Here is an 8389-nt window from a genome sequence, read left to right as displayed (position 1 = left end):
AGTAAGGAAACAGGCTTGGGAGATAAAGGGGAAAGGATAAAATCCTTTCAAAAGAAATAGAGTAGCTGGGTGGTAGTGGACCATTGCCTTTAATCCTAGCACTTGGGAGGCAGAGGCAGGTGGACCTCAGAGTTCGAGGACAGCTTGGTCTACAGAAATGAGTTCCAGGACAGCCTCTAAAACTATACAGAGAAATCCATTTGAAAATGGAAGTTTCTGTCCCACCTCATCCCACAGCCGATTAGCCCCGCATAAACACACAAAGACTATGAATTTATAAACTGTTGGTCAATGGCCAGGCCTTCTTACTGGATAGCTCTCTCTTAATTATTAACCCATAAATACTAATCTTTGTATTTCTACAAGGCTTTACCTTACCAGAGAATTCAACCAATAAGAGAAATATGTATACAGAAGGACATCCCCCATCATGACATTTCCTTCTTTTTGTTTAAATAGAAAGGTAGTTTTTTTTTACTTTAAACAGAGTAAGACAGTATACTGTGAGAAAAATTATCAAGTAAGAATTACATTTACATTATCTAGTCTATTTGTATTTGGCAAGCTCGGGGAAAATACTTCATTACTTATCCTTTCTTGATGAGTCCCTAGTTTTTTTACACAATTTACCTTCTATAATAATGAAGAAAATGTAACTATAACTATCTAGTCTTCAACTCCATCAAAGACCCCAGAAGGATATAATATTACCAGAGTAAACAGGAAGTACAATGCAAGCCACTTCCAAAACTATAGAAATGATGGAGATATCTGGATGCCTGTATAGTAACTCAAATTTCCTGTGCAGTGTTTGTGTAGTTTCTTCTGCATTCATGCTTGGCATATTGGGCAGACTTTTCTCTGAAGCAGGAATTTTGAAGGACTGTCCTGCCTTGTCTTGGCAAAGTTCTGCTCTCTTTTTCCTTTGTGTTCTGCTTGTCCAGCTCAGAATGTATCCTGTCAGTCTTTGAGGCAAGGACAGTTTCTTGTCCAAAAGGACAGCTTTGCCACAATCAAAGCAAACTCTATGTGGAAGTTCTTCAATGCTCATCTTGCTTTTATGAAGTATATTGGTGCTTCCAAGAGCAGACATTCTTCATTGGCATGAAAAGCATTAGGTTATTAAACACCCCAAATGCCATGTTCTGAAGATCTCTGAAACATTGTAAGATCACATATCTATCTAAAAGATAACTGTTTAATCTTGCAAACATACCTAATATGACTACAAGTTTGACTACTGTAGATGACATACAACTAAAATGCATTTCTTAATTATACATCAGATTTTAAAAGGAGTTGTGTAAGAGCAATACCCAACAAGAGTAAAAACATTGTAACAAAGTAACTTTAATTTTTTATCAATATACAAAATCCATACCAATATAAATTATTTGAGGTTAGATTTGTCTATTTTTCCTATATCCCTCCTAAGTGATGAAAAACATCAATAGCCTGCTAAGTGACTATAAACCACTAAACACGCACCATATCTTAAGAATGTATGCATTGCCAGTTGTTGGTGGCATATAACTTTAATCCCAGCACTCAGGAGGCAGAGGCAGGAACTTTGTGAGTTCAAGGCCAGCTTGGTCTACAGAGAGAGTGCCAGGATAGGCTCAAAAGCTACACAGAGAAACCCTATATCGAAACAACAACAACAACAACAAAGAATGTATGCATTGTGTTCTCTAGACTCTTTCCTGTTGTCTGGGGGTAATAACATCTCTAAGGAATCCTGAGAAAATTGAGATAATGGTTAAGTCCTGGGAAAATTAGTTGTAACATTTGTTGTCTAGTCTCAGAACTGGGTAACTTTCAAAGGGATCGGTACACATATTACCTGCCTTGTAGTTTTAATTGGTTTATTTCCTTATACCTGTAGTCATGATTTTCATGAGGTCTCCCCCAATAAAATTGGATTTCTACTAACCTTGGAGGAATCCACAGCCTTTTGTTTCCTATATAAATAAAAGTATAACCTCTCTATCAATGCAATAAATGTTCTGAACTCCATTTTAAAGTTGAGACATCTCTAAGGCATCTAGGCTGGTTTAATTGAGTAGTTACTTTTACATTCTCATCTCTCTTACCAGTTGCATTCAAAAAATTCAGACTAAGCCCCACACCATGCAGGATCCAGACTTCCCATTCATCTACCATCTTTACGTGGCTTGTTTCTTTTATACTACTTTACTATCTCTTTAAAGACTTCACTTATAATTTTTAAACTAGTTTTCCTATGATGGTCTATACCCATTTTCTTTTCTTTCTTAAGCCTACACACATTTTGAGCACACTGTAACCGGTTTCGAGTTTTTTTTCAAATAAACAGGTGATTACTGCATATCTGTCACCTTTTCTGACTGCATGAGCCAAACCTTAGCTGTACAGCTTTGTGCTGGTGACTGGCTCTGCCCAACTCTAGAGCTGCATTCAGCTGTCACAACTCTAGGAAGCTGGTGCTCACCTGTGGCAGGCATGTTTGCTTAGCTCACTGTTTCTACTGAATGTGACAGTTGCTCAAGTGCTTGCTGTACGACAGAGCCTCTTAAAGGAGCCGTGTTCATTTTCTTCCTCTCTTCCTTCCTTCCTTCCTTCCTTCCTTTTTCCTTCCTTCCTCCCTCCCTTCCATCCTTCCTTCCTTCCTTCCTTCCTTCCTCCCTCCCTTCCATCCTTCCTTCCTTCCTTCCATCCTTTCTTTCCTTTTTCCTTCCTTCCTCCCTCCCTTCCATCCTTTCTTTCTTTTTTCCTTCCTTCCTTCCTTCCTTCCTTCCTTCCTTCCTTCCTTCCTTCCTTCCTTCCTTTCCCCAGATTTCTCAGGCCCTATGTGTGTAGTTGACCTCCATGTTGGCTGCTATATTGCAAGCACTTTTGGACTGCCAGCCCCCGAAGAATCATGACATGGAGATTTACTATTATGTATGAATGCTCAGCCTTATGTCATTCTTGACCCACTAGTTCCTATAATTTATGTTAATCCATTTGTGTTTGTCTACATTTTGCTTTGGCACATTTTACCTTTCTTTCAATCACTCCATGTCTGTCTATCTGGTGACTACCTGTTTGACTGCTGTCCCAGGGTGTCTCCTTCTCTTTCTCCCTTGTTCTCTCCTCTCTTGCTTAGATTCCTCCTCCTCCTTATTCTCTCTTCCTTACAGCCATGACTATACCTTACTGCCTAACTATTGGCTGTTCAACATTTTATTAGGACCATCAGGTGCCTTAGGCAGGCAAAGGAAAATGTTTTTATGTCATTTAATAAGTGCATCATAACAAATGTAACATAAAAAATGCAACACAGCTTTGCATAGTAATATTCCAAAACATTCTGTCAGATATTTTGTCTCAGAAATGTAAAAGGCAATCAATGCAACAGTCAAGGGAGTGGATTGTAGGCTATTTAGTACAGTAAAAACCTGTAAGTTCATAAAACCCTGATTTGAGTGAATAAATATTGAGAGTTAAGGGAAAACCTATCCTAGCACAGAAATTCAGCTGCTGTATTTGACATATATAATGGAGTTTTAAATTACCAGTGGATGGTAAAGATAGTGACTCAAGGATAGACAAGAGATAAGTCACCACATTCTGAAATACCAGCTTATTTAGGTTATTTGGACTCCATGTGTGATGTGTGTTGTTCAGCTGCATGACTAACAAACACATAAGAAAAGTTTAAAAGAATCTTTTTTCCTGAAAAAATTCTGCTACATTGGAAAGAGACAGTTCTGGTCTCATTAGATAACACATTATCCTGATATAGCTGGATGTCATGGGAGATTATAGGGAATAAATAATAAACATCAACCTAATATACTCTTGACATGTCTTATACATTTTTCTGGAAACATGTCACATCAGAGTGTTCAGTTCTCATGAAGCCCTATGACATGAGTATTGTCATCCCAAAATGAAGATACAGGATTTAAAGCACAGAGGGTCAAACAGTGTCTAAGGTCACATAAGTCATAAGTGATAAAGTCAATATTTACCCCTGGAAACATGCATGAGCCCATGAACACACTCACACATGCCCAGGTGCACACATCCATGCACACATGCATTCATACCACATACACATGCGCCCACACTGAGAACTTGACTGTGCTCCAGTGAGTGTATAGATGACAAAGTGAACTTCTTTCTTCCTGTTATTTTTACAGCTTTTTTGGGGTGTGTGTGTTACAAGAGGGGATGTGGGCAAGAAAAGGCTGTGGAGGGATTCTGATCAGGGTGCATGATGTGAAGCTCCTAAAAGAATGACTAAAAATATCATGTGGAAAAACAAAGAGTGAGCTTTCTCCACACTGCCTTGGCCTGATTCCTGCTTTAACCAGAAGGTACAGGGCTCAACAGGACTGTGCATTAGAGAGATTAAAGTTGCCTGGAGAGACCTAGGTCAAAGTGAGTGTCTCAAGTGTGGGAAATGGATCTCCTGCAATCATCTTTCCATTCTCTAGATATGTTTGGTACAGGAAGTGACATTGATGATATTCACAGGTGGCTCTATGTTTTAAATTTCCAATTCTGCTTCTCAGTCTAGACTTAGAACACATCCAAAGACATAAACTGTCTAGATTTCTGGTGCAGGGTTTGTTCATGTTCCAGTCTTGTTCACGGTACAACCACACTAATGGGTACTATCCTGATGTCTGGCTAAGTTTTCTCTAGAGTGGCACATTCCAGGTACTTTGAATGTAGGAAGTAAAATTGTTCCTATGTATGTCAGACTTCACTGGCATAATTCATGTTGTCTTCTTTGATTTCTGACTGGAAAAATTTGACCAAAGTAAAATGATTTGCTGGGAATCAAACAAAAAGTTGTTGCTGACTCTCCACTCCCTTCCCTGGCTTGGTATTGGTTGGAAGCATTTCAGCTGGACAGCACCCAATAGGCTGTCTCTAGCAGTTAGAGACAATTTGAGGATTCCAGAACAAAGTGATTTTCATAAGACTCTTGCTGCTGTGACCTTTTTCCCCTCACGAGGGAGAGGACCGTCTCCTAAGACTTCTTCATGTATGTTTCATTCTCTTGGCCATGGTAAAACAAAGCATTTGCTTCATTAATTCAATAGCACAGAGTGAGGTGGGATGAACAGCTTGCATTTTCTGATAGCCACAAACTGTGTGGATACCGAGATGGGTGAGTGTGTTTATTCACCTTGTATTCTCCTGTGACTGTGATGTTGTTAGGACCATCAACCAACAGGTCTCCCTTCCAGGAATGCTGCTCAGTGTGTATCGAGTGCCAGTACTGCAAGGTAGTTGCTGTTCTAGAGATCTGCTTTGTAGTATGCTCACCCACCTGCTTAACAATTCTGCACTGTGTTCTTAAAATGTTTGAGAGAGCAGACATTCCATTGTACATCTTTACAATAACACAAACAGAGCAAAAATGGTTCAGGGTTGTGGACTCTTGTTTGAGAATGAGGGTGGTGTGTTCCTTCTTTTCTTGTGAATGCTAAAGACCGTGAGAGATGATTGTTTACTGCTTGGTAAAGGATAGACATGCTGTTTTCATGAGCACTGATTATTGATATGGATTTGGTTGTGATCCTGTGTGATCCTGTGTGATCCTGTGAGCAGAAGTCATTGTTTAAACAATGCTGTGCTAACAACTGTTCATGTGGCTGCCACTGACTCTGTGCACATTTTTCATTTAGGTTCAAAGTGCTCAATAGGCAAATTCGACAGGAGTCAGGATTTGGTAGCACAGGTTTTGTTGAATCATTGAGAGAGATGTTGCTTTGCCTCTTTTCCTCTATGGATATGTTCAAAATGCATCTGAAAAGGTATATTTTTTCATAGAAAATTCTGGCACGTTAGAGGAAGGTGGGGGTTAGTTCATTAACATTGAGTCTGTTTTCAAGTGCTTGGTTTTGTGTGGTTTATTTACTGTCAAGGCACTTGCTTGTAAAACTCCTCTGACACAGCAAAAGTGTTCTGAAAGGAATCTTCAAGATGGTTATAAAAACAACCGGGATGATTACTTAGTATACATGGAAAGAGACATCCCACGATATAGATTCTAACTGTAGTTTCTCTTGGCTAAAAAAATGAAAAGCAGATATTGAGAATGGCTATATTTTAAGCTGCTCGGGAAAGCAAGAACATCTTTCACATGGGAGAGGAGCACATTCTCTTTCTGATAGGCAAGGAGACTGGCCCAGGCTCAGGCATGGGAAAGGAGAAAGAAAAAAGAGAAGGCCAATGATAAATTGCACTAAGAGCGAGGAATAGAGAATCAGGTGAGGAGAGTTGAGAAGTTGATGTGCCATCTATAGTAGGTGTAGGTTTAATCTTGAGGCTCTTCTTTACTTGAGTGTCTATCATTCTTTCCAGAGTCAGGAAGATAAGTGGCCTTGAAATATTATATGGTAGTGTTGCGTCTGGTGGGTTTCATTCTTATGTCTGTTCAAAACTGCCAAGACCGTCTCTATTATTTGATCCATATCCTATGAATTTTTTCCTTATTTCCACAATAAGTAAGATGTACCTCAGTGTATATGTGCCAATTCTATTACCATGTGCCTTTATTTATTTTAAAGAAATTTTATTTTTCCCAGAAGAATAGGTGTCGCAAACAACTTTATTTCTCTATACAACAGCAAGTTTATCATGTTCTTTGTTCGGTCTCAATAGTTTTTGCACATAGTGGGTGTTCAATAAGCATTTATTGTAACTGCAAGGCAGTAAAGAGAACTAGGGCCATACAAAATTACTCAATTACTCAGTTGTGACTGGGATTTGAAACTCTGATAAACTGTTTAAATATTTCATAAACTTACAACCATCCAGAATTGCATGTTTAATGAATGTTGTTCAGAGGATCTCATAAATTAATGCTGTACATCCTACGGTCAAGTTAAAATATTTAAATGGTAATGAAAAATATCCTACTTTAAAGACACATAGCTATATGTCCAGATGTCTGGTCTTTTCCTATCCAGAAAATTTTTAACCTAGAAGTGTTGAATTTATCCCAAATTGTAGACTTATTTGGTTTTTTAAATTTTGGTTGTTTTCTTGATTAAAATTCCGTGCCTCCCCAGGTTTCTGTGAATGTGTTTCTCTTCTCTTCTTGAGACACCAGGGAAGTCTTGGAATGTGAAGATCTCAAGAAGGAAGCCTGGTCAAATACCCTTCCTTGGCTCAGTGAGGTAGAGGCTTAGAATAAACACTACGAAAGTCTTCTAGTTCTGAAATTCAGCAGCCTTCAAGTGAGTTCAAAGGACATCACCTGGGTATCATTTGCTTTGATAACAAATTGAAAAGTTTATCTTAAACATATTGTCATTAGCTTAAGGTGAGAGCCTAACAAGCTCTGAAGCTAACTTTAATATCACCAAAGACTAAGTATAACCATTTGCATTCACTTTTTCAATAGAAATCAAATGAGACAAATCTTCTTGTATGACATTATTTTCAAGGTCAGTCTGAATAGAAAAAAACTTTCTAGACAATTTTATAATATTCAAAGAACTGGTTAAACTGTTCTTATTCAAGGGGTTTGGTGTGTGTGTGTGCAGTGAATATGTATGCATGGATTTGTGTTAAACACAAGTATGTGTGTAAGTGCATGTGCACACATACAGGTGTGCATATCATGAGAGCCAGAAGTCAATACTGAGTGTCTTCCTCTAGAGTGCTCCACCTTCGTTTTATAATGGAGTGTCCTCACTGGACTTGTCAGTTGTTCACTTGGATAGAGTGTCAGGTTGGCACACTCAGGTGATCCTGATGTCTGGGTCCTCCCAGAGTAGGGTTACAGGCAGATGCAGAGAAGCCCAGGTTTTTACTGAGAATTCTAAATGAGGTCCTTAAGTTTAGGAGTCAGGCACGTGACCCACTGAACCATCTCCACATCTGAGCGGGAAAGTTTTATGTCAGCTTGACACAGGCTAGGGTCATTCAGGAAGAGGGAATCTCAATTGAGAAAATGTCCCAGAAGATAGATTGATGATCTAGGTTGTGGTGCATTTTCTTGATTGCAGATCGATGCAGGAGCACCCAGTTCCCTGTGGGTGGGACAATCCCTGGGCAGGCAGCCCTGGGTTGTATAGGAGCAGGCTGAGCAAACCATGAGGAACAAAGCAATTAGCAGCATTCCTCCATGACCTCTGCATCTACTCCTGCATCCAGGTTGCCGCCATGTGTTCCTGCCCTGACTTCCATCAGTGATAAACTGTGGTATGAGTTTGTGAGCTAAAACAAAACCTTTCGTCTTGAAGTTGATTTGGTCCTGGTATTTTATCACAGCAATAAGAATCATGACTAAGACACTTAAGAATTTTTCTTTTTTACTATTTCCTCATTACAGTTCAGAAAATAATTAAATTAACAACTGTTTGATTTTTTTTGAAAGACAGCATTAAGACATTTAAAC

The sequence above is a fragment of the Mesocricetus auratus genome, unplaced genomic scaffold (assembly GCF_017639785.1).
Source record: "Mesocricetus auratus isolate SY011 unplaced genomic scaffold, BCM_Maur_2.0 Super-Scaffold_100001, whole genome shotgun sequence".
Classification (NCBI taxonomy): domain Eukaryota; kingdom Metazoa; phylum Chordata; class Mammalia; order Rodentia; family Cricetidae; genus Mesocricetus; species Mesocricetus auratus.
The sequence above is the reverse complement of the archived record's forward strand: the minus strand, read 5'-3'. Positions refer to the sequence as shown.